The sequence below is a fragment of the Oncorhynchus masou genome, chromosome 7 (assembly GCF_036934945.1).
Source record: "Oncorhynchus masou masou isolate Uvic2021 chromosome 7, UVic_Omas_1.1, whole genome shotgun sequence".
NCBI classification, from domain to species: Eukaryota; Metazoa; Chordata; class Actinopteri; order Salmoniformes; family Salmonidae; genus Oncorhynchus; species Oncorhynchus masou.
In genome coordinates, this window is record NC_088218.1 from 27,537,679 (window position 1) to 27,564,533 (window position 26,855).

At 44.7% G+C, this 26,855-nt stretch overlaps 1 protein-coding gene and 1 pseudogene across 1 annotated transcript in view; one reads left to right on the forward strand and one right to left on the reverse strand.

Annotated features, from left to right (window-relative positions):
• LOC135543620 (cysteine and tyrosine-rich protein 1-like) overlaps positions 1-26,855 on the reverse strand; it is a 387,961-nt gene that overhangs the window by 93,032 nt on the left and 268,074 nt on the right. The gene's annotated exons all lie outside the window — the stretch shown is intronic.
• Positions 4,096-13,291, forward strand: LOC135543094 (uncharacterized; annotated as a pseudogene).

Consider the following 26,855-nt stretch of genomic DNA (forward strand, 5'->3'; position numbering starts at 1 on the left):
CTTGAGTCAGCGTCACCTGTCAATCATCGTGTGGAAAATGCCTTTAGAATGTGATCAGATGCTCCATGTCTTCTCTAGCCTATGACCTTTTCAGATGGAAAACCTTTCACTGCATTCCAAATGGTACCCTATTCCCTATAGAAGTGTAGTAATTGACCAGGACCACCCTGCTTTGTTTTGTCTCTATAGTAAAGAGATACAATGCATTCGGATTCAGACCCCTTCATTTTTTGAATGAAGTTGGCAGTGCATGTCAGAGCAAAAAGCAAGCCATGAGGTCCAAGGAATTGTCTGTAGAGCTCCGAGACAGGATTGTGTCGAGGCACAGATCTGGTGAAGGATATCAAAACATTTCTGCAGCATTGAAGGTCCCCAAGAACACAGTGGCCTCCATCATTCTTAAATGGAAGAAGTTTGGAACCACCAATGGTCACTCTGACAGAGCTCCAGAGTTAATATGTGGAGATGGGAGAACCTTCCAGAAGGACAACCATCTCTGCAGTGCTCCACCAATCAGGTCTTTGTGGAAGAGTGGCCGGACAGAAGTCACTCGTAAGTAGTTGGCCTGAATGCCAAGCGTCACGTGTGGAGGAAACCTGGCACCGCTCAACACCTGGCCCTACGGTGAAGCATGGTGGTGGCAGCATCATGCTGTGGGGATGTTTTTCAGTGGCAGGGACTCAGAGACTAGTCAGGATCGAGGGAAAGTACAGAGAGATCCTTGATGAAAACCTACTCCAAAAAGCTCAGGATCTCAGACTGGGGCGAAGGTTCACTTTCCAACAGGATATTGACCCTAAGCACATAGGCTTCGGAGAGACCTGAAAATAGCTGTGCAGCGACGCTCCCCATCCAACCTGACAGAGCTTGAGAGGATCTGCCAGGAAGAATGGGAGAAACTCCCTAAATTCAGGGGTGTGAAGCTTGTAGCGTCATACCCAAGAAGACTCAAGGCTATAATTGCTGCCAAAGGTGCTTCAACAAAGTACTTAGTAATGGGTCTGAATACTTATGTAAATGTTATATTCCAGTTTTTCTATTTGACTAAATTTGCAAACATTTCTAAAAACCAGTTTTTGCTTTGTCCTTATTGGGTATTGTGTGTAGATTGATAAGAGAAAAAAAAAACATTTAATCAATTTTAGAATAAGGCTGTAAGGTAACAAAATGTAGAAAAAGGAAGGGGTCTGAATAATTTCCGAATGCACTGTACGTAGGCTACCATTTATGAATCTGAGTTGTGTAACATTAGACCAAGGATGCAAACCAAATGGCACCCTATTCATTATACAGTGCACTACTTTTGACTACATAGGGAATAGCGTGCTTTTTGGGACACAGACCAAGGCTAAACTGTCAACCTGCCACTGTCAGCACCATGTTACATCATTGCACCATTTTGCTAAGTGATACAGCAGCTATGCCACAGACTGAGAATATTATTTTAGTGTGTATGTGTGTGACGAGTGTGTGTGTGCTTGCGTGTGGGTGTGCGTGCGCCTGCCTGCCTGAGGCCGTGTGTGTGTATGTGGTCTGGTGTGGTCTGCAGGGATGTGGTGTGATGCACATCTTTAATAATAGTACATTAGACCTGTGGTGGAACAGACCCTTCTTCTCTGCTAATCTGCTGGAAATTGAGTCTGATGGCCCGTGAATCAGAGAGTCTTGTTGTTGTGATTGCATGTCTGTGTCAAAATTAGGCTGTTCTGAGGGCAAAAGGGGGTGCAATTCAGTATTAGGAAGGTTTTCCTAATGTTTTGTGTACAGTAGATCATTATATGGATAATTCCACACGATATCACCAGGAGTGGGGGGTGGGGGTGGGGGGTCTACAGTTGGGGCTATGGCATATAACAGGATTTACTGCATACAGATAGATAGACCAACATTTTGTCATAAATAGTAAAGAGAGCAGGGCCCAATACTAAGCCCTGCGGTACACATTTCTATATTCCAGGAAACTAGACTTCACACCATCAGAAATCACACATTGTGTCCTGTCTGACAGATAATTCTCAAACCACTTGCAAGAAAACTGATCCAGGCCTATTTCAGTCAACCTTTGAATGGGAATGTGATCAACAGTGTCAAAGGCCTTGGAAAGTTCTAGAAAAAAGGCAGCACAATGATTTTTATGATCTAAGCAATTTAACAAATCATGTAAAACAAGCAAAGCAGGGAGAAGTAAAAAAAAGTTCCAGGGATTCTAAAACTTTGGAAAGGTAAAATAATCTGGAAATTGGATGGTATTTATCTATTTCAGATGATCCCTTCCTTTAGGGATAACAACAGAAACAATTGTGCACTAAATAGGGAATTGGGTGCCATTTGGGATGAACCCATTGAATCTCCCACTGGGATGACCAGCAGACCAGCACTCTCTCTCTCTCTGTTATCCTTCTCTCTGCACCCAGAGTAAAACATCATCCCTCTGCCCCTCCTGTATCTCCATTGTTTGTGCAGTCTCTCCCTTTTTCTCTTTCTCTCATTCTCTTTTTCTCCTCTGTCTGTCTGTCTGTCTGTCTGTCTGTCTGTCTGTCTGTCTGTCTGTCTGTCTGTCTGTCTGTCTGTCTGTCTGTCTGTCTGTCTGTCTGTCTGTCTGTCTGTCTGTCTGTCTGTCTGTCTGTCTGTGTCTCTCCCCCCTCTCTTCTATAGTTTTCTTCCTCTATCTTTTAACCTCTACCTATTCTCATTCTCCACCAGAACCAAAATTAAAAACGGCCCCCAATGGAACATAATACAAGACAATTGTACAGTGTATCAGTGTACAGTGACCATAAAGCAAGCAGCTATGTGAATCATTCTAATGATTTGTAAAATAACATAATCACAGATGCCAAGACTGCAAAGGAAGTCACTGGGAGAGGATGGTGTGATAAAATCCTCACAAAATCCAACCACGTCTCAACCAGCCTCCACATTTTACAATCACCGTTGCGGAATGATGATGAACAAGCAATAAACCTGCTAATCTTGAACACTTCTCACTCCCCAAAGCAGAAGGCTATAACTCCTTCTGTCTCTCCTACACATCCTAGATGACTATCATAACCATTACCCATATGTTCCACTGTACAGCAGTGGCAGAATCACCTCATTTCTGACTTTGCGAGGTTGTATTATGCATGTGTTTTACTGCTGGTCTAAATGAGTGTGTTGGTGTTACAGAACAGCTGTACTGGCTTCCATCCTCTTTACATCGTCCACACACACATACAACACTTTTTTGATGAGACTCATAACAGGACAGTGGCAATGCAACTGCTACTCTGTGTCCATGTGAAAACTGAGTCGGTGTAACATGGAATTAAGTATAGAACCCATATACTGTAGGTGCATTTTAGAATCTCAATCAAAAACACAACTTATTCTTGTATTGTATTATTTCTTATTGTCGAGAAGGAACCTGCAAGTAAGCATTTTGCTGGACGGTGTATGCCGTACAACTAATAAAAACACTTTAACTTGAAACTTCATATCGGTGACTATCCCTTGGAGTGCAAAGTTAGACAAGGTGGGTCAAGTGAGGAGCACAGTGCCCTCCTATGGTCAACAGCTTTCCTCAATCACTGCTCTGTCATTTAATAAACACATGAGCAGCTGGTTTGCTGGTGCAGCAGAGTGTGGGTGTTTGTGTGTCAAGTGTGTGTGTGTGTGTGTATGTGTGAGGGGGGTTGTTGTCATGGCTACCTGCTTCCTGCGCTCCCCTTCAGCTCCAGATGGGCCAGGTTTATTGGAAACAGAGTCGTAGAGGTTGCCAGGCCCTATCTGGAGGCCCTCAGGGGCCAAATTAGGGCTCCCCAAGGGCCACATTAGAGCCTGTTAACTAAGTTAGATGGAGAAATGGACCAAGGGAGCTGACTGACAGACCGGGGCTCAGACTCAGACTGCATCCTAAATGGCACCCTATTCCCTATATAGTGCACTGCCAGACTGGATCAGGGTGCCATTTGGGGCAGCCTCAGACTCATCTCAGGGCTATAGTCTCTATTCTCTCCTCTGCCTTTTGTTTGCCTGCTGATCGGGAGATAACAGCCAGTTCCTGACAATGGCTTTTCAGGTAGGATGTATTTTGGGAAAAATGGCTGAGGAAAGATGGTTAATGTATTCCAGTATTTCAACGCAAAGGTAGGTATGGTATTGTATTATGAGTTATGGGAGATGGGTTTGCTACTTCTTCCAAGAACAGTCCTTGCAAATTAATATGTGATGTTTCTTTTCAGAATTTCCACAGACGAGTTGGTGTGTGTTTGTGTGTGGATGTCTGTGTGTGCCTGTTTGTGTGGCTGTGTGTGTGTGTGTGTGTGTGTCTTTAAACCTGAATCATCTTCACACAACAAGATTGGGTTAGCCTATTGAACTGAAGCCTAGAGAACATCTTTGTTATATATTTGCCACATTCATGATACCCATCCAAGCATTTTCTATTTCTTTACATGCAAATCAACAAGGGTAGAGGTCAGGCAGTGAGGAGGTTTTCATATTGTAATTCAACCATAAAGACTGGGGCCATGTACTTCCTGCCCCTCTGTCTCCCCGCCCCTTAGGTATGATTGACAGGCCTGTTGACAACCCATATAGGCTCCAGATGAGGCCTGCTCACTGTCCCTCACACTCCCCTCCATCTGACGCAACACAGGGAACGATTATAAATCACCTACACACGAACATACACACACACACGCACGCACACACACACACACACACACACACACACGCGCACACACACACACACACACACACAGTCCACATTCTTCAAGCCACTGGAGCCTCTTGATCATCTGACATGGACGTTTAAGATCCCCGTATAAATGCCAGGTTTCAAACCCCCAGTGTGTGGTGACTTTTGCTCATAGGGCTCATAAAACTCTATTTTAAAATGAAAAATCTATATCCATTCTATGACCAATAAGCACACTATATACTCAATTCACGTCACAAATAGTATGGATAGTGTGGTTAGTATGAGTATTCGAACACAGCTTATAAGCTTATACTGAGGGTGCATCTCAAAAGTGTAGAGTCATTTCATGTCCTACCCTCTATGAGTGACAGGAGACAAGGAAAGAAAACCATGAAAGAGTACTGAGACACATCCATAGTCTTGCGCAACTCTCCGGGCTGCAATTTCACGAACGACAAGTGGAAGGAGACAGGAGCAAGCTCACAGATTCTGCTTTAAAATGAAATGTCATTGAATCCACAACGGACACTATGTAAAAAATCAGAATGGGGTTGAGAGTAGATTTGATTGGGTTTGTTGTGCTTGTCTCATTCAGCTAATTCAGTGATGCTCAGAGTTAGCTTTTTCCAATGCCATCACGTAATCAAGAAACATCTAACTTTGTCAGCTATGGTCCACAGCAGCAAGCAGAAGAGCTTGTGAGCACAGGCTCAAGGTTACCCACACAAACCTATTCAGGCCTTTTCAGACACCTATGCCATTTGAACAAATATACCTGTTCAAATCCTTGTGCAAACTGAGCATGGGAAACCTGCACCATCTCCTATACCGTTTGAATATAGAAACTTGTTCAAAAACCAACCCAGGTGCCTGTAAAATACGAACCTCAACAGCCTGCCAGAAATCAACAGGCGTTTCAACCAGGGAAACCGCCTGTGCAGTGCCGAGTGAAGTTTGAGCTGAAGAATCCAGTGTCTGTGACCAGTGTAGCGGTCCAGTACAGGCAGGATGTAGTTCGGGTGGAGGTCAAGCAGGATTTCCTAGGGAACGGTCAGTTGATCCAACCATCTGATCGGACCCTGGGAGGCTGTGCATCCAGAGTAAAAAAAAAAAAAACTTTCACCCCAATTTTAGTGGTATCCAATTGGTAGTTACAGTCTTGTCTCATTGCTGCAACTCCCGTAAGGACTCGGGAGAGGCAAAGGTCGAGAGCCGTGCGTCCTCTGAAACACAACCCAACCAAGCCACACTGCTTCTTGACACAATGCCCACTTAACCCAGAAGTCAGCCACAACAATGTGTCGGAGGAAACACTGTACACCTGCCGATCGTGTCAGCATGCACTGCGCCCGGCCTGCTACAGGGAGTCGCTAGTGCACGGTGGGACAAGGACATCCCTAAACTCTAAGTGCCTTAGACCACTGTGCCACTCTGGAAGCACCATGCATCCACAGAGTTTGACCATGCTGACCAGAGGCTGCTGTTTGAGACTGAGCTGCTAGGATATAGGAGCATGCTAATGGTATGCTAATGGTATGTTTGGGCCTGTGTGTATGGGGAAATTGTACAACGGATAGTTCTCTTCCATATTGTTGCAAGCTACAAAAGAACACATGAATGTATTTAGTTTGGAATGAGAAATGGAACAGAACATCTGTAGATTCCAGAGTCACTGTCTTTGTACAAGGAAGAGTGGATTGTATTGATGCTTAGTGGTGTTTTAGTACAATATGTAGTGCTGGAAAGTGACTTTGTTTTCTTTTAGATAACAGAGGATGTACTCATCTATATCTGTACCCTTATCTACACACCATCACCAGTTTAAGGCACTCCTATTGTAAGAACAAATTATGCTGAGGTTGAAGTTGAATGCCATTATCAAAGGTAAGTACTTTTATTTCATTCTCACTTTTCAAATGTTTTCCATATCATGCTCTAATGAACACATCCCTGGCTTTGGCTGTAAATCATTTGTATCCATCAGGAAGCACAATGTGACCAGTAATGCTCTGAAGCCTACCTGGGTTCCCTTTGTCTCCACCAAGGTTGCAGAGCAGCAGCTGGTCTTTTCTCTCAGGCTCATGACAGGTGGGTATAGAACATAGGTGAGACCACACCTTTAAAGTTGACCTCTGCCATTTTGGATTATAGAGTACCATTGTATCAGTCATAATATCCATAAAACCTAGCGGTCAAACAGGGAAATGGTTCCAATCATTTTCCCCATAGGGCATTTTTATGTAGGCCTACTCTGCCATGACATTTTGATAACGTGTAAATCTCTCTAGGACAGTCACTTTAATGAATATATTCTCCTGTATTTACCCCCCCCCCCCAAATGAAATGCTAATTAGCTGCTAATGTGGCTTTCATAAAGCACTACAAATGCCATGATGATCTGGACGAGACTGCCAAATCAAGGCAAAGGTAAGCATCTCTGGATTAACTATCTAATGATAGCTAAATGTAGTAATGAATAAATTGGCTAAATCTCTTTATATTGACACTTCTTTGTACTGTCTTGTGCAAGTTTGAAATTGACACAATACCTGTTAGCAAAGGTGTCAGCTAGAGATGACATGCAGGACCTTGCAGGGATTTGTAGTTCTGCATGATGTCTACATTGATGCTAATTAGCATTATAGAATCTGAGAGTAAATAGAGCAGAATATATTTACAAAATTAACCTTGTTTTTAAGTGTTTCTAAAATCCCCTATGGGAAAAATGAATGGTGGAAAACAACTAGAACCATTTCCCTGTTTGACTGCTAGGTTTTATGGGTATTATGACACCTCCATTGTGAGGCTCTATTGCTGCTTTAGCTTTTCTTCTCTTTCAGATGACTGGCAATTTGTGAGGCTCTCCAGTGTCTACTATCTGGGGCATGTCATGAGCATTGAAGCCTTCATTATCCAAGCCCACCACACAACTCTCCACATCTACGTGGACAGCTGTGTGGATACGCTGGCCCCTGAACCTAGATATTCCTTTATTGAGAACCATGGGTGCGTGAGCGGTGCGTGTGTGTTCCCCTTCCAGCTTATCGTACTGCTGTATATTGTGAATGTAAATTCAACTTTGTTTTTATTTCACCCCATCAGGTGTCTTACTGATGCTAGACATACAGGCTCCAAGTCCCACTTCCTGCAGCAAACCCAGGATGACAAACTCTAGTTTCAGCTTGAGGACTTCAGGTTCCACCAAGATGAGAGGAGCTCTGTGAGTAACAATACATTCACCTGAAGGCTATTTTATTTTTAGTCTGTATGTACTGTACTCACTTGTCTTGTTCATTAGGCAATAAATGGAAGAAAACAAACAGGTGGAATACCTGGACTTGTCCAATAAGAAACAATGACTTTGATTTTCTGCTGTTTACTCTAATGAACACAACCCTGTACAAGTAATATCTCTCCTACCATCCTAAAGATGTACATCACATGTCATCTGAGAGTGTAATGGGTCCGAGGTGTAGCTGGTGTAGAGAGTCAGGCGCAGGACAGCAGATATGAGTAATTAAACGTACTTTGCTCAAAATGTAAAATACACAAAGTAACAAATACACATACACATGACAGACCTAAATCACAAATAAACAATCACTCACAAAAACCATGTGGGGAACAAAGGGTTAAATAATGAACAAGTGATTGTGGAATTGAAAACAGGTGTGTGAAACAAAGACAAAACAAATGGAAAATTAAAAGTGGATCGGCGGTAGCTAGAAAGCCGGTGACTTCGACCACTGAACGCCTCCCGAACAAGGAAAGGGACCGACTTCGGCGGAAGTCGTGACAGTACCCCCCCTTGATGCGCGGCTCCAGCAGCGCACCGACACCGACCTTTGGGACAACCCGGAGGACGAGTCGCAGGGCGATCCGGATGGAGGCGGTGGAAATTCCGCAGCAACGAAGGGTCCAGGACGTCCTCCACTGGCACCCAGCATCTCTCCTATGGACAGTACCCCTCCCATTCCTCGAGGTGCTGAAGGCCCCTCACCCAGCACCTCGAGTCCAGGATAGCTCGAACGGCATACGCCGGATCCCCCTTGATGTCCAGAGGGGGCAGAGGAACATCCCACACCTCAGCTTCCTGGAGTGGACCTGCCACCACCGGCCTGAGGAGAGACACATGGAACGCGGGATTAATACGATAATCTGGGGGAAGCTGTAACCTGTAACGTACCTCGTTCAGTCTCCTCAGGACTTTAAATGTCCCCACAAACCGCGGATCCAGCTTCCGGCAGGGCATGCGGAGGGCAGGTTTCGGGTCGAGAGCCAGACCCAGTTCCCCGGTGCGCCCAGTTCCCCTTTTTGCCGCCTCGCGGCCCGTTGTAGGTGCACATGGGCAGCGTCTTAGGTCTCCTTCGAGCGCTTGAACCATTAGTTCACCACAGGAGCTTCGATCTGACTCTGATGCCACGGTGCCAGAACCAGCTGATACCCCAGTACGCACTGGAAAGGAGAGAGGTTAGTGGAGGAGTGGCGGAGTGAGTTTTGGGCCATCTCTGCCCAGGGGATGAATGCTGCCCACTCCCCCGGCCGGTCCTGGCAATATGACCACAGAAACCTACCCACATCCTGGTTGACTCTCTCCACCTGCCCGTTACTCTCGGGGTGAAAACCTGAGGTGAGGCTGACAGAGACCCCCAGACGTTCCATGAACACTCTCCAGACCCTGGACTTGAACTGGGGACCTCGATCAGAGAATATTTCCTCAGGCACCCCGTAGTGCCGGACAGGGCCTCCGCAGTCTGTAGGGCCGTAGGGAGACCGGGCAAAGGGAGGAGACGGCAGAACTTAGAAAACCAATCCATAATGACCAGGATCGTGGTTTTGCCCTGTGAGGGAGGAAGTCCACCGACAGGTGCGACCACGGCTGTTGTGGAACAGGTAGGGGTTGTAATTTCCCTCTGGGCAGGTGCCTGCGAGCCTTGCACTGGGCGCACACCGAGCAGGAGGAAACATAAACCCTCACGTCCTTGGCCAAGGTGGGCCACCAGTACTTCCCACTAAAGCAACGCACCGTCCGCCCGATGCCAGGATGACCAGAGGAGGGTGACGTATGGGCCCAATAGATCAAACGGTCGTGGACAGAAGACGGAACGTACAGGCGCCCAGCTGGACACTGGGGAGGAGTGGGCTCTGTGCGTAACGCCCGCTCGATGTCCGCGTCCAGCTCCCACACCACCGGTGCCACCAGGCAAGAGGCCGGATGTATGGGAGTGTGATCCATGGACCGCTCCTCTGTGTCATACATCCGGGATAGTGCGTCTGCCTTAGCGTTCTGGGTACCTGGTCTGTAGGAGAGGGTGAAAACAAAACGGGTAAAGAACATAGCCCACCTTGCCTGGCGAGGGTTCAGTCTCCTCGCCGCCCGGATATACACCAGATTGCGGTGGTCAGTCCAGATGAGAAAAGGGTGTTTAGCCCCCTCAAGCCAATGTCTCCACGCCTTCAGAGCCTTGACAACAGCCAACAGCTCCCGATCCCCCACATCATAGTTTCGCTCCGACGGGCTGAGCTTCTTCGAAAAGAAGGCACAGGGGCGAAGCTTTGGTGGCGTGCCCAAGCACTGAGAGAGCACGGCTCCTATCCCAGCCTCGGATGTGTCCACCTCAACTATGAACGCCAAGGAGGGATCTGGACGAGCCAGCACGGGAGCCGAGGTCAACAGAGCCTTCAGCTGACCAAAAGCCCTGTCCGCCTCAGCCGACCACTGCAGCCACACCGGTCCTCCCTTCAGCAGTGAGGTAATGGGAGCTGCTACATGACTCTCCATCTCCACCCCTGACGTGGAAATCCTGTACCCTTAGAAGGAGACGGACTGTTGGAAGAACAGACATTTCTCAGCCTTACAGGTCATGCCAACAGGTCATGCCAACAGTCAACCAAGCACCTTGCGCACCAGAGACACATGCTCGGCGCATGTAGCGGAGTATATCAGAATGTCATCAATATACACCACTACACCCTGCCCGTTCAGGTCCCGGAAAATCTTGTCAACAAAGGCCTGGAAGACTGATGGAGCATTCATCAACACGTATGGCACGACGAGGTACTCATAGTGCCCTGAGGTGGTACTAAATGCCGTCTTCCACTCGTCTCCCTCCCGGATACGCACCAGGTTGTAAGCGCTCCTGAGATCCAAGAAGCGCGCCCCGTGTATTGACTCAATCGCACTGGCGATGAGGGGCAGCAAGTAGCTATAATGCACAGTGATCTGATTTATCCCTTGATAGTCAATACACGGGCGCAGACCCCATCCTTCTTCACAAAAAAGATAAACTCAAGGAGGCAGGTGAAGTGGAGGGCCGAATGTATACCTGACCCAGGGATTCGGAGACATATGTTTCCATAACCACCGTCTCCTACTGTGACAGAGGATACACGTGACTCCTGGGAAGTGATGTCTACCAGGAGATTTATCGCACAATCCCCCGTCGATGAGGTGGTAATTTAGTCGCCCTCTCCTTGCAGAAGGCGAGAGCCAAATCGGCATATTCTGAGGGGATGTGCACGGTGGAGACCTGGCCTGAACTTTCCACCGTAGTCGCACGGATGGACACTCCCACACACCTCCCTGAGCACTCTCGTAACCACCCCTTGAGAGCCCTCTGTTGCCACAAAATAGTGGGGTCATGACAGGCCAATCAGGGTAGGCCCAGCACCACGGGAAACGCAGGAGAATCAATAAGGAAGAGACTGATTTTCTCCTCATGACCCTCCTGCGTAACCATGTCAAGTGGAGCTGGTGGCCTCCCTAATCAGGCCTGACCCTAATGGTCAACTATCTAGGGCGTGCACAGGGAAAGGCATATCCACAGGAACAAGGGGAATCCCTAAACTATGAGCAAAAGAACGATCAATAAAATTCCCAGCTGTGCCTGAATCTACTAGTGCCTTATGCTGGGAATGCGAGGAAAACTCAGGAAATGAAACAAACACATACATGTGAGCAACAGGGGACTCTGGGTGAGCCTGGTGCCGACTCACCTGGGGTGACACAACAGTGTCCTGCCTGCTGCCTCGACTCCCTGAGGGACCCCTCCAGCACCGACCAGCAGTGTGCCCTCTGCGGCCACAGATGGTGCAGGGAATGGCCCCTCCTCCGGTCGACCTAAGTGCAACACCTCTCAGCTCCATGGACTTCGGAGCGGAGGTACTGTGGAATGGAACTGACAGGTCCCGATACGGACGTCCTCGGGCAGTCAGCAGGTTGTCCAGCCGGATCGACAGGTCCACCAGCTGGTCCAATGTGAGTGTGGTGTCTCTGCAGGCCAACTCCCGACGGACGTCCTCACGCAGACTGCACCTGTAGTGATCGATCAGAGCCATTGTCGTTCCCATCCTGCACTGGCGGCCAGGGTCCGGAAGTCCAATACGAAATCCTGCGCGCTCCTCGTCCCCTGCCTCAGGTGGAACAGACGTTCACCTGCCGCTCAACCCTCAGGTGGGTGGTCGAACACTGCCCGAAAACGGCGGGTGAACTCTGCGTAATGATCCAACGCCGCATCTCCCTCACACCATACGGCGTTGGCCCACTCCAGGGCTTTGCCTGAGAGGCAGGAGATCGAGGGCGGACGCCCTGAAGGAGCCAGGTGGACGGTCGTCAGGTAGAGCTACAGCTATAGTAAAAACCCTGGCTTCCGGCAGCCGTCCCATCATACTCCCTCAGGAGCCCGAGTCGAATCCTGCTGGGACCAGGGGAAAGAGGGGTAGACAAAGAGGGGTAGACAGTGGGACCTGTTGTAGTGGAGCTGGTGGAGGCGCTGAAAAACCTCCTCCTCTATCCAAACAATCCATAGTCTGCCGCACGTGATCCATGGCAGTGCCCAGACGTTGCAACATGGTCACATGCTGCTGAACCCGCTACTCCACTGGAACAGGGAGGGCGTCTGCTCCTGCTGACTCCATTCTTCGGGTGAGTGATTCTGTAATGGGTCCTAGGTGTAGCTGGTGTAGAGAGTCAGGCACAGGACAGCAGATATGAGTAATTAAACACACTTTGCTCAAAATGTAAAATACACAAAGTAACAAATACATGTACACCATGACAGACCAAAATTACAAATAAACAATCACTCACAAAAACCATGTGGGGAACAGAGGGTTAAATAATGAACAAGTGATTGTGAAAGGTGTGTAAAACAAAGACAAAACAAATGGAAAATGAAAAGTGGATCAGCGGTAGCTAGAAAGCCAGTGAGGTCGATCGCCGAACAAGGAGAGGGACCGACTTCGGCGGAAGTCGTGACAGAGAGCAATGTCAGCCTCTGCTTCCATTGACTCAGAACACATGGCTTGCTAGTTTACTACAGAGGCAAACCGGTTTGTCTCTGGGGATTGAGTTTATACTGCACACAACTATAATTCTGCAAACCTGGATGTTTATATATTGGATTTGTATAGAACTAGGACCCAAAGCTATACATGGTTTTAATTTTTTTGCATTTTCTGAAGACCCCAGGTCTTGTTTTCTTTCCTCTAAGGTGGGTTTCAGCAGGTGGGGATGACCTGGTGTGTGGCTGCTGTGACTCCAACTGTGGCCTGAGAAAGGGGAGGAGTCTGCCGACTGACATTGTATTCTACCAGAGTAATCTTTGAAGTTTATGATTTGACCATCAGTGCTAGTGGTGCTTTTCTATCAAGTGGAGTCTAGCTTGCATCTCTTCCCCATCCGATTGTGTACACTGACTGATTACTGTTTCACAACAGATAGATGGGAATGCGGATGCTGCCCTCAGTCCCATCTTAGTTCCTCTGATGGTGAGAATGAGTTCCCTGAGGAGCAGGTGTTCTTCATTGAATTACTTTTGTGTTGGCTGTACATGTTAAGAAACATCTAGCAATGGTGAGTAAAAATCTGTGTTCTTATTGGACATGTTAAGATGCCTCCCTATTTCAAAATGTTTTCCACTAACTGAAGCTTTGAGAAACTGCATTTGGACAGACATCCTGTATTACTCAGTTTATAATGATGTTGTATTGTATTCTGAGTGAAATCATTTAACTTCCTTCCTCTGGCGTGTCTCTCATTGGGATACTGCTGGCTGCTGTGGGAGTGGTCTCGCTCACTGCACTGGCGACATTGCTGTATTTGACGCAAGACCCACAGGCAGCAACCAGATTACGCTACTGAGTTTGGGTTATCCAAAAGTTACGTTACTGATTTACAATTGGACAGGTAACTAGTAACTCACTGAGAAAGCACAAGCATTTCGCTACACTCGCATTAACATCTGCTCACCATGTGTATGTGACAAATACAATTTGATTTGATTTGATTTATTTACTTACATAAACTGTATTCAAAGTTGCCATGGCCATTACAAAACCGTTACAAAAACATTCTGACCCAAGGATTGCCTACTGTAGGCTCGCCTGGTTAAAACAGACTGAAACAGACTCACTGTTTCAGAGCACGATGTTCAGTCTGGTTTAACCAGGCTAAGGCCAGCCCTGATCCCAGTCCTCACTACTACATTGTGGTTTGATGAAAAACATGCCGTCTGGTGTTTCATGTTCGGCGCTGTCATCACCCACAGCTGTGGTATGAAAGTATGTGCATATGGCCGTTGCATACCAATGTCATGGAGCAATATATATTCAATGATCTGGGTGCAATAACAATGTTCTGCTTGAAAGACATGTGACAGGTCTTTGATGTGTGGCTGCCCTCTGGGTCATGTATCCTGTTTGGCAAAATGGCTGATACACTACCAATCAAATACCCAGCCGGCAGGCACGAGCAAGCGTGTAGCACAACCAAAACATACACAACCGCCGGCCACACGGGAACAAACACCCAATTAAAGTGGGGCCTTATAATATTACTGTAAAAAATAACTCACAGTATTGCTTTTATGGTCTTTTTATTATCTTAAGCAACAGTTCATGATAAGCACCGTGTTTCATGAATTCACCGCCGCTGGTACTGTAAGAAAGATGGCAACCACCAGAAGGAAAACCCATCTTGTTGGACTATCATTTATTATTTAACCAGGCAAGTCAGTTAAGAACAATATTTACAATGACAGTCTTGGATCAGTGGGTTAACTGCCTTGTTTGGGGGCATATTTTTACCTCGTCAGCTCGGGGATTTGATCGAGCAACCTTCTGGTTACTGGCCCAACACTCTGACCACTAGGCTACCTGCCATCGCAGGAATTTTAGCTCTAAGTACACTAATAAAAACAATGGAATTACTCTTCATGTCAGTCCATTTAAAGATTAACCAGGCTAGCCTAGACTAACCTTGTGACAATGTTAGTTTGGTAATGGTCATGGCAATTTTGAAAATATGGTTCTGTAGGATGTGCTTTTGTGAAGTAAAAGTGTATGGGCTGGGTTCAATCCATATAGCGGAAGTACAGCGTGATTGAAACGTAAAGGCAATGTTCCCGCCTTAGTGGAGACTGCATTCACAGTAACCGCTGCATGTCGGCTCAATCGTAAATGACGTTAACATGTATTTTATTTTATTTTTTATTTTTATCACCTTTATTTTACTAGGTAGGCAAGTTGAGAACAAGTTCTCATTTACAATTGCGACCTGGCCAGGATAAAGCAAAGCAGTTCGACACATACAACGACACAGAGTTACACATGGAGTAAAACAAACATACAGTCAATAATACAGTATAAACAAGTCTATATACGATGTGAGCAAATGAGGTGAGATAAGGGAGGTAAAGGCAAAAAAAGGCCATGGTGGCAAAGTAAATACAATATAGCAAGTAAAACACTGGAATGGTAGATTTGCAATGGAAGAATGTGCAAAGTAGAAATAAAAATAATGGGGTGCAAAGGAGCAAAATAAATAAATAAATAAAATACAGTAGGGAAAGAGGTAGTTGTTTGGGCTAAAATATAGGTGGGCTATGTACAGGTGCAGTAATCTGTGAGCTGCTCTGACAGTTGGCGCTTAAAGCTAGTGAGGGAGATAAGTGTTTCCAGTTTCAGTGCTTTTTGTAGTTCGTTCCAGTCATTGGCAGCAGAGAACTGGAAGGAGAGGCGGCCAAAGAAAGAATTGGTTTTGGGGGTGACTAGAGAGATATACCTGCTGGAGCGTGTGCTACAGGTGGGAGATGCTATGGTGACCAGCGAGCTGAGCAAAGGGGGGACTTTACCTAGTAGGGTCTTGTAGATGACATGGAGCCAGTGGGTTTGGCGACGAGTATGAAGCGAGGGCCAGCCAACGAGAGCGTACAGGTCGCAATGGTGGGTAGTATATGGGGCTTTGGTGACAAAACGGATAGCACTGTGATAGACTGCATCCAATTTGTTGAGTAGGGTATTGGAGGCTATTTTGTAAATGACATCGCCAAAGTCGAGGATTGGTAGGATGGTCAGTTTTACAAGGGTATGTTTGGCAACATGAGTGAAGGATGCTTTGTTGCGAAATAGGAAGCCAATTCTAGATTTAACTTTGCGCAACCAGCAACCAGTAATACTTCAGCAACACAGATTGAATACAGCCCTATATTACGTTTTAAGTGTCGACTTGTAAATGTTACCGGGGAGCGGTGGTACTGCAACCAATTTCATTGGCTCTTTTATATTTAGCTCCAATCACGGAGAAGCACATTGTCTGCTGGTCTTTGCTCTAACCTATTCATATATACATAAAAAAAGGCTGACTACAGTTTTTTCCAACTGCTTACACACTTTTATAAAACTGTCTCCTTTATTTCAAATCTCTACACACAATTCTCAAAACTGCACACACAAAATGCAAAATGCCTCACATCTCCTTCAAAATGTAGCACTGCATTCAAAATTGCATAAACACATGTCAGAATGAAGCATTTGCATCAAATGGCAAACACATAATAGTACATTTTTGGATATACCATGTAAACACTGTTGTTCTAAATCTAAAGCTCTTTGGTCTTTCATAGGCTTATATCTACATTTCAATACGATGTTCTACAGTGAAAGTAATCTGCTGAAATGGGTAACAAGTACACTAAACACCAATGCAATGTAGAAACAGAAAATATTTATTAGGCCAAACATTACTGTTTTATACAGTAGCATACAACAAAACCATAAACATATGTAAACCAAAAGTATTTTCTTTAGAATACAGTAAAGAACACAATTGTGTGTGTGGGGTTCCGGGGGGCAGTCCAGGAAATGGTAGGGGGGGCAGTCACCAGTGCTAAGCTACGCTTCATCTCTTCTCCGGCCTGGGTCTGGCCACAATACTTTGTCCACATCACAAGATACTTCCCTCGATGTATGGCAAGAGAAAACGTATCTCCTAGCATGGCGTATCCAACATTGGACAGAGGCAATCTCTATGTCCCCACATGCGTCCTCCATTGCCTGGAGAAGCGGCATGCGGGCATAGGGTTGGCAAACATTCACTTTCCAGCGCCAGGCTGAGAAGAATTCCTCTATGGGATTTAGAAAAGGTGAATATGGGGGTAGGTACAAAACTACAAATTGTGGATGGGTGGCAAACCAGTTTTGGACCAGAACAGCCCGGTGAAAAACCCCCCACAAATCTAGCAGGTTCCTGATCTGGATCAGGGACAAGCATTGTGTAAATTGCATCCAGAAAAGTGAGCATATGGCCAGTGTTGTACGGACCCAGTGTGGCATTGTGATGGAGGATGTGCCTCTCTCATGGTCAAACCGTGGTTGATCACATGATCAACAAGTGTTGCCCTAATCTCATTAGAGATGTCTCTCCTTCCTTTTCTTCTTTGTCCTCTTCCTCTTCTTCCTCTTCCTCTCCCTCCTACTCCTCTTGCTCTCTGTCCATTGTTGGCATCCATTGTTCAAAACGGGTAATCTGACCTTTGACCTATTTATAGGCCTATACTACAGTAAAGCAGTGATTGGTTAGTGATCAGTTAAGCTATTAGTGTTTGCACATGTGAGGAGTGTGTGTGTGTGACCTGATGAATAAGTGTAGCATTTTGATTGGTTGTGTTTGGAAAAGGAAAGCAAGTCACTTCCTGTTAGATTTTTGTGTTTTAGGTAGAGAATTGTGTGTAGTGTTTTGAAAAAAGTGTTTTATGCAATTGACAACTGAGTCAAAGGCTGAGAAATAGCTTATGGTTTTGGATATTTGGTGTGTAGTTTTACACTTTGAGTGAGAGGTTTCAAAAATCGTGTGACATGAAAAGATTTTGTGTGTGAGCAGTTGGAAAAAACTGTAAATAAATGGGCTCACCAGCCAATAAATTACATTAACCAAATAACCGGTTGTATTACAGGTCTTCTTCAACTGCAGTCATGCTGCACATCATATCAATATGATTCCTGAGATGTTTACTCTCCACACTTTAGCCCTAGTTGTTGTCCTGAGGCGTGGTGTGGTTGGGACATAGGATGTGAATCTGCAAGTTGCTGTCAGTAGGAAGGATTCTTTCCAAACAAAGGATAGTTAACATCAAGCGGTCATGGATGGCTTTGAACATGAATGGGAAAACAAATCTCACAATAGCATCAGTTGACCCTAGGATGCAAAACCAAAAAAAGATCACAGAAATTCTTGCAGCTCCCTTTGGGGATGTTTTTGGGGGTTATGAGGCGTGGTTCTTTAGGGCAGTCACCCCTCTTCCTTCCATTGGGAGGGACAGTGACCTTATAGCAGGCAAAGGTTGAAGGTTGCCCCACAGCCTTTCTCTCTTCCTAGCACACACAAATGCGCACACATGCACACACATACACACACATACGTACACACCAAGCAAATATACACAAGAAAACATGCATGCACGCACATGAACGCACACACACACACACACACACACACACAGACGGATGGATGAAAGGGACTAGAACATCAGGAGACTGATTATCAGACAGACAGACAGACAGACAGATTTACTGGAAGATAGAGACAGGATAGCTCGCCATCCCTCTATTTACTCAACACAAAATACTCCATTCTGGAGACAATATCAATTTCCTCTAGACGAAGAAATGAAAACAAGCCAAATTACAGTAAAGACAGATTGAGGGGAACCTGTTTTTGCAGAATGATCTCCGGGAAGAACTCTTATCAACGTATTTAAAACCGTTCTTTCTTTCTTTTCTTTTTTCTACCAATAGACTAGGCTGCTTTAGCCACAACTTCTGACACACATTCCCATCTGTTTGTGATGCTCTAAAAGAGGTTAGTGGTAGCATGTCATCAGCATATTAGCGAAATACTAAATAAGAGAGAATGAATGAGGGGCTCTCCCTCACTGAAGCCCATTAAGGCGGGATAAGAGATCCTTAATTGTGTCCTGTGAGTCTGGATCTGAAGAGGCTAATTAGATCCTCTTCCTCCATTTATCAACCCCGTTTTCTTTTTCTTCCTTAACCAGGATCTTAATTAACAGGGTTCATTATGAGCCATGATGGAAATCGTCGGAAGAGATCGTTTGACAGACGTTGCTCTCCCTCTAGTCTCTAACCCAGAGCAACATGTCACAGTGTACTCTCTTAGTTAATAAACCTAGATCAGCAGCATATAACCTCAATTGTATAGCTTACAGCCTTGCTAGTTTTCTTATATCTTTGTTATTGGGTATGTTCCAGGTTGTCTTTATGGCAGTTGGGCTGCACATAGTATGATCAGATCCCCCAATGCCATATCGATGACATGCCATACATATGTTCCTTGTATTTCAATTGGACAGTTAATCTATCACCACAGACTTCAGCTGAAGACAGAAGAAGAACCTATTTCTTGCAAGACCATTTTCCTGTGATTCCCTATATCAGCTGTGCTAACACAAGGTGGAGGTCTCTCACACTCCTCGAAGCCAGCATAACGATACAAATAGATGGTCGGCCCATGGAACTGTTTGCAACAGGGAATTGAACACAGATATCTCTTACTGTGGAGCAGATAGATTTCTCCTCTGACAAAGCAGAAATCCATCCCAAAGCAAACATGGCACCTTGCCTCCATCCTCTATGAGTAGAACCTCTACCAAAAGCAATGTTTGTCTTACTTTTACTGTGGTTTTATGTGGTATTAGACACTGGGCAAAAGTCTGCAATTGTCTTTCCTTTGGTGGATTAAAGTGTAGCAAATGTTCCTTTGATGCCAGGTGTCTGTGCAAGTGCATGTATGTACAGTGCCTTGCGAAAGTATTCGGCCCCCTTGAACTTTGCGACCTTTTGCCACATTTCAGGCTTCAAACATAAAGATATAAAACTGTATTTTTTTGTGAAGAATCAACAACAAGTGAGACACAATCATGAAGTGGAACAACATTTATTGGATATTTCAAACTTTTTTAACAAATCAAAAACTGAAAAATTGTGCGTGCAAAATTATTCAGCCCCTTTACTTTCAGTGCAGCAAACTCTCTCCAGAAGTTCAGTGAGGATCTCTGAATGATCCAATGTTGACCTAAATGACTAATGATGATAAATACAATCCACCTGTGTGTAATCAAGTCTCCGTATAAATGCACTGTGAAAGTCTCAGAGGTCCGCTAAAAGCGCAGAGAGCATCATGAAGAACAAGGAACACACCAGGCAGGTCCGAGATACTGTTGTGAAGAAGTTTAAAGCCGGATTTGGATACAAAAAGATTTCCCAAGCTTTAAACATCCCAAGGAGCACTGTGCAAGCGATAATATTGAAATGGAAGGAGTATCAGACCACTGCAAATCTACCAAGACCTGGCCGTCCCTCTAAACTTTCAGCTCATACAAGGAGAAGACTGATCAGAGATGCAGCCAAGAGGCCCATGACCACTCTGGATGAACTGCAGAGATCTACAGCTGAGGTGGGAGACTCTGTCCATAGGTCAACAATCAGTCGTATATTGCACAAATCTGGCCTTTATGGACGAGTGGCAAGAAGAAAGACATTTCTTAAAGATATCCATAAAAAGTGTCGTTTAAAGTTTGCCACAAGCCACCTGGGAGACACACCAAACATGTGGAAGAAGGTGCTCTGGTCAGATGAAACCAAAATTGAACTTTTTGGCAACAATGCAAAACGTTATGTTTGGCATAAAAGCAACACAGCCCTTCACCCTGAACACAACATCCCCACTGTCAAACATGGTGGTGACAGCATCATGGTTTGGGCCTGCTTTTCTTCAGCAGAGACAGGGAAGATGGTTAAATTTGATGGGAAGATGGATGAGCCAAATACAGGACCATTCTGGAAGAAAACCTGATGGAGTCTGCAAAAGACCTGAGACTGGGACAGAGATTTGTCTTCCAACAAGACAATGATCCAAAACATAAAGCAAAATCTACAATGGAATGGTTAAAAAATAAACATATCCAGGTGTTAGAATGGCCAAGTCAAAGTCCAGACCTGAATCCAATCGAGAATCTGTGGAAAGAACTGAAAACTGCTGTTCACAAATGCTCTCCATCCAACCTCACTGAGCTCGAGCTGTTTTGCAAGGAGGAATGGGAAGAAATTTCAGTGTCTCGATGTGCAAAACTGATAGAGACATACCCCAAGCGACTTACAGCTGTAATCGCAGCAAAAGGTGGCGCTACAAAGTATTAACTTAAGGGGGCTGAATAATTTTGCACGCCCAATTTTTCAGTTTTTGATTTGTTAAAAAAGTGTGAAATATCCAATAAATGTCGTTCCACTTCATGATTGTGTCCCACTTGTTGTTGATTCTTCACAAAAAAATACAGTTTTATATCTTTATGTTTGAAGCCTGAAATGTGGCAAAAGGTCGCAAAGTTCAAGGGGGCCGAATACTTTCGCAAGGCACTGTATGTGTGTGTGCGTCTGTGTACGGTGCAGTAATACACCGAGTGTGTATTGGGGAGATAGGAGGAAGGTAGATTATAGGAAACTTATCTCTGAGCCCCGTTTTGAGATGTGAGCTAAAGAGCGTTCCTCCCTGGAATAGCAAAAAAATTGCTCAACGTTTATGAATCCTAATATACCAATATTGTTCATGTCTAGTAGAGTGTGACCTTAAATCCTGATTGGCATATAGGAAACGGCATCAAGCCAGCATAACAACGCATTCCTTATCATTTAAATGAGGATGAACCGGCAACCTGAAAAAATAAAGCAGATTTCTATCTTGCGGCACCAATGTGATAAACGCTCCCATCGGGTTTGAGTGAAGGAAGCCGTCAGCACTTCTTTTTCGGTTTTCCTTTGCTACACAGAGAAATGGAATCCTGTTTTTCTTTGTCCTCCTGGGTTTCAGCCCCAAGGGAGGTGTGTGTGTGTGTGTGTGAGAGAGAGAGAGTCGTTGTGTGTGTGTGTGTGTGTGTGTGTGTGTGTGTGTGTGTGTGTGTGTGTGTGTGTGTGTGTGTGTGTGTGTGTGTGTGTGTGTGTGTGTGTGTGTGTGTGTGTGTGTGTGAGAGAGTGTGTGTGTGTGTGTGTGTGTGTGTGTGTGTGTGTGTGTGTGTGTGTGTGTGTGAGAGAGAGAGAGTCATTGCGTGTGGTTGTACACGTGAGTGTGTGTGTGTGTGTGTCTATGTCACAGGTTAGAGAATTCACCTTTTAGCAAAATGTCCATTCCTGCTTTGCTGGTATATCTTTCACCAGTTGATAAATCTATGACCTTGCTGAAAGACCCAGGTATGAAAACAGGATTTTCCTTGGTTACACCCTCTAAAACTGTCTGTTCCTCATAATCCCCAGCCACAACTTCCATCTGTCAATCAATCAATACAATGTTAAAAAATCATTTTTACATCAGCAGTTGTCACAAATTGCTTTACAGTAACCCGGCCTGGACCCAACGAGAGCGTCCTGGCTCTATGCATTTTACTGATTTGTGACCCACTGACACCGCCCCCAGTTAGAAGTGAAATCAAGCAGGCCAAGAGTTGACACACACAGGAACTTTATTTAAACACACTGAGGAGGATAAACATGGGGATTATTCTGTAAAGGAACAGAGACAGAGATTATGAATATAATACACAGGATAGAAATACACTGCACAGCTTTAATATTCCAGATAGATTGGGGCTTCCATCAAGGTAATTGTCTGCATCATTTCCAATCCTCCATATATTTGTTGGGTAAATGTACAGCACCAGTCAAAAGTTTAGACACACCTACTCATTCAAGGGTTTTTCTTTATTTTTACTATTTTCTACATTGTAGACTAATAGTGAAGATATCAAAACTATGAAATAACACATATGGAAACATGTAGTAACCAAAAAAGTGGTAAACAAATCAAAATATATTTTAGATTTTGGAGCAGCCACTCTTTGCCTTGATGACAGCTTTGCACAGACTTGTAATTCTCTCAACCAGCTTCATAATATTTTTCCAACAGTCTTGAAGGAGTTCCCACAGAGGCCGAGCACTTGTTGGCTGCTTTTCCTTCACTCTGCGGTCCAACTCATCCAAAATAATCTCAATTGGGTTGAGGTCAGGTGATTGTGGAGGCCAGGGCATCTGATACAGCACTCCATCACTCTCTTTCTTGGTCAAATAGCCCTTACACAGCCTGCAGGTGTGTTTTGGTCATTGTCCTGTTTTAAAACAAATGATAGTACCAATAAGCGCAAATTAGATGGGATGGCGCATCGCTGCAGAATGCTGTGGTAGCCATGCTGGTTAAGTGTGCCTTGAATTAAAAATAAATCACAGACAGAGTCACCAGCAAGGCACTCCCACACCATCACCCCTCCTCCTCCATGCTTCAGATCATCCGTTCACATACTCCACATCTCACAAAGACACGGCGGTTGAAACCAGAAGTCTCTAATTCGGACTCATCAGACCAAAGGACAGGTTTCCACTGGTCTAATGCCCATTGCTCATGTTTCTTAGCCCAAGCAAGTGTCTTATTCTTATTGTTGACATTTATTCGTGATTTCTTTGTAGCAATTCGACCATGAAGGCCTGATTCATGTAAACTCTTCTGAACAGTTGATGTTGAGATGTGTCAGTTACTTGAACTCTGTGAAGCATTTATTTGGGCTGCAATGTGAGGTGCAGTTAACTCAAATAAAAATATATACCAGTTTCATTAATCACAATTTTCTTGAACCAATTTTGGTCTTGAATGACAGACAAGTTCCTTACTTTTCCCCCCTTCCACTTGCCTCTTCCATTTTTGTAGTAATGCTGCAATTAGTTTGTTGTAATTTTGGTTAGAGCAGACGTTTCCATATGTCTATGTGTAACGGTTTTCTTCCGCTGAAGGAGAGGAGGACCAAAATGCAGTGTGGTTAGTGTTCAACATATTTAATAACGACAATAACCGTGAACACTACAAAATACAAAACAACAAATGTGAAAACCGAAACAGTCCTATCTGGTGCATAGACACAAAGACAGAAGACAATCACCCACAAAATACCCAAAGAACATGGCTGCCTAAATATGATTCCCAATCAGAGACAACGACAGACAGCTGCCTCTAATTGAGAACCAATCTAGGCAACCATAAACATACAAAACCCCTAGACCAGACAAAACATATAAATCACCCATGTCACACCCTGACCTCACCAAAATAATAAAGAAAAATAAGATAACTAAGGCCAGGGCATGACAGTGCCCCCCCCGGACTCCCGGCCGCACATCTAAAACCATAGGGGAGGGTCTGAGTGGGAGTCTGTCCACGGTGGCGGCTCTGGCGCGGGACGTGGACCGCACTCCACCATAGTCTTTGTCCGCATTAGTCTCTTCCTAGGAACGGCGACCCTCGCCGCTAAACAAAGGGCACCACTCCACTAAACAAACTCCTCCGGACTGAGGGGCAGCTGCGGACTGAGGGGTAGCTCAGGACTGAGGGGCAGCTCAGGACTGAGGGGCAGCTCAGGAGTGAGGGGTAGCCCAGGACTGAGAGGTAGCTCAGGACTGCGAGGTAGCTCAGCCTGGTTGACGGCTCAGGCAGCTTCTGGCTGACTGACGGCTCTGGCAGATCCTGGCTGACTGGCGGCTCTGGCGGCTCCTTGCAGACTGGCGGCTCTGGCGGCTCAGGACAGACGGGAGACTCTAGCAGCTCTGGACAGACGAGAGACTCTGGCAGCTCTGAACAGGCGGGAGACTCTAGCAGCTCTGGACAGGCAGGAGACTCTAGCAGCTCTGGACAGGCGGGAGCCTCTAGCATTATATAAATAGGTCAGTTTAATTTTGTCTGGCTTGCCGTTCCAAAAAAAATGAAATATATCGATTTTTTTAAAGTCTCTAGATGTAGGCAAGGCCAGAAGCAAATACTGGGATATGACTAAAGATTGAATTAGGGTGATTTTTCCACAAATAGACAGCTATTTTCCTTTCCACAGTCATGTACTTCTAGAAGTAGTGGGTGGAGGAGTCAGGCGCAGAGAGCAGGGTAGTTGATATGTGGAATGTTTATTCCCAAAACAGCAGTGTCGGTCAACGCCACACACACGGGCACAAAAGACCCAGTCCAAAACAACAGGACGAAACGGTTCGAGAACAAAATACTTCCACAGATAATCACACACATCAAAATAACAGAAAACAAGCCCGCACAAAAGCCGGCGGGCCTACCGGGTTTAAATAGCCCAAAACCTAAAGAAGAAACAGGTGCAACTAATCAGACAAAACTAAATGAAACAGAAAAGGGGATCGGTGGCAGCTAGTAGGCCGGCGACGACGACCGCCGAGCGCCGTGACATCCACGGTAGCAAGATCTTATCTATTTTTGGTAACTTTCTATTAAAATGTATTGCAGTGAGATCAATTTGGGGATATGAATATCAAGCATATCCACTTTACCGTCAGACCATTTTATTGGTAAACTTCAAAGTAATGTAAAAGTTGTAGTACACTTATCATAATTTGGTTGTAATCCATAGAGGTTAGAAAAATTATCTAGATCCTCTATGAGGCGGTGGAGGGATCCAAATTGTGGATTTAAAGAAAACATGAATCATTAGCGTACAATGACACCTTTGTTTTTAAGCCCTGGATTTCTAGGCCCTTGATATTATTGTTAGATCTGATTTTAACTGCTAACATTTTGATGGTCATAGTAAATAGATGTGCCAATAGTGGACTACCTTGTTTTGCTCCTCTTGACAGTTTAATACTTTCTGAGAAGTAGTCATTATTTACTATTTTACACATAGGGTTACTATAAATAACTTTATCCCATTGTAGAAGAGATTCTCCAAAATTTAAATATTCCAGGCATACTTTATCAAAAGCTATGAATACCAGGCCTGGTTTCTCAGATTTTTCATAGTGTTCTACTGTTTCCATAACTTGTCTTATATTATCCCCAATGTATCGTCCATTTTAGAAAACTGTCTGATTAGGATGAATAATATCTTTTTAATTCTATGCGCTATGCATTTTGCTAGATTTTTTGCATCACAACAAGTGTAAAGGGCCTCTAATTTTTTTCATGCACTGGATCTTTATATTTACCACTTGGGTCCTGTTTCAGTAATAATGAAATCATACCTACTTGTTGAGTATCTGATAATGTACCATTTTTACAGGAGTGGTTAAAACATACTAATAAGGATCCTCTGAGTCCATTAAGAAAGGTTTGGTATGTCTCAACTGTGTCTCAACTGGTATGCCATCCAGCCATGGAGTTTCCCCAGACTTAAGTTTGGAGCAAATCCAATACCACACATTACTGAGTACCACTCTCCATATTTTCAAGCATAGTGGTGGCTGCATCATGTTATGCGTATGCTTGTAATTGTTAAGGACTGGGGACATTTTCAGAACAAGGCAAAACCTGGTTCAGTCTGCTTTCCACCAGACACAGAGATTAATTCACCTTTCAGCAGAACAATAACCTAAAACACAAAACCAAATCTACAGTGGAGTTGCTTACTAAGAAGACAGTGAATGTTCCTGAGTGGCCAAGTTACAGTTTGAACTGAAATGTACTTGAACATTTATGGCAAGCCCTGAAAATGGTTGTCTAACAATGATCAACAACCTATTTGACAGAGCTTGAATAATGGGCAAATGTTGCACAATCCAGGTGTGGAAAGCTCTTAGAGACTTTCTCAGAAAGGTACTTCTACAAATGATTGACTAGGGTGTAAATGAGATATTTCTGTATTTCATTTGCAAACATTTCTAAAACATGTTTTCACTTTGTCATGATGGGAAAGTGTTTAGATGGATGAGATTTTTAACAAATATTTTATCTATTTTCAATGCAGGCTGTAACACAACAAAATGTGGAGTATGTCAAGGGATATGGATACTATCTGAAGGCAATGTATGTTGTAAACACGTCTGTAACACG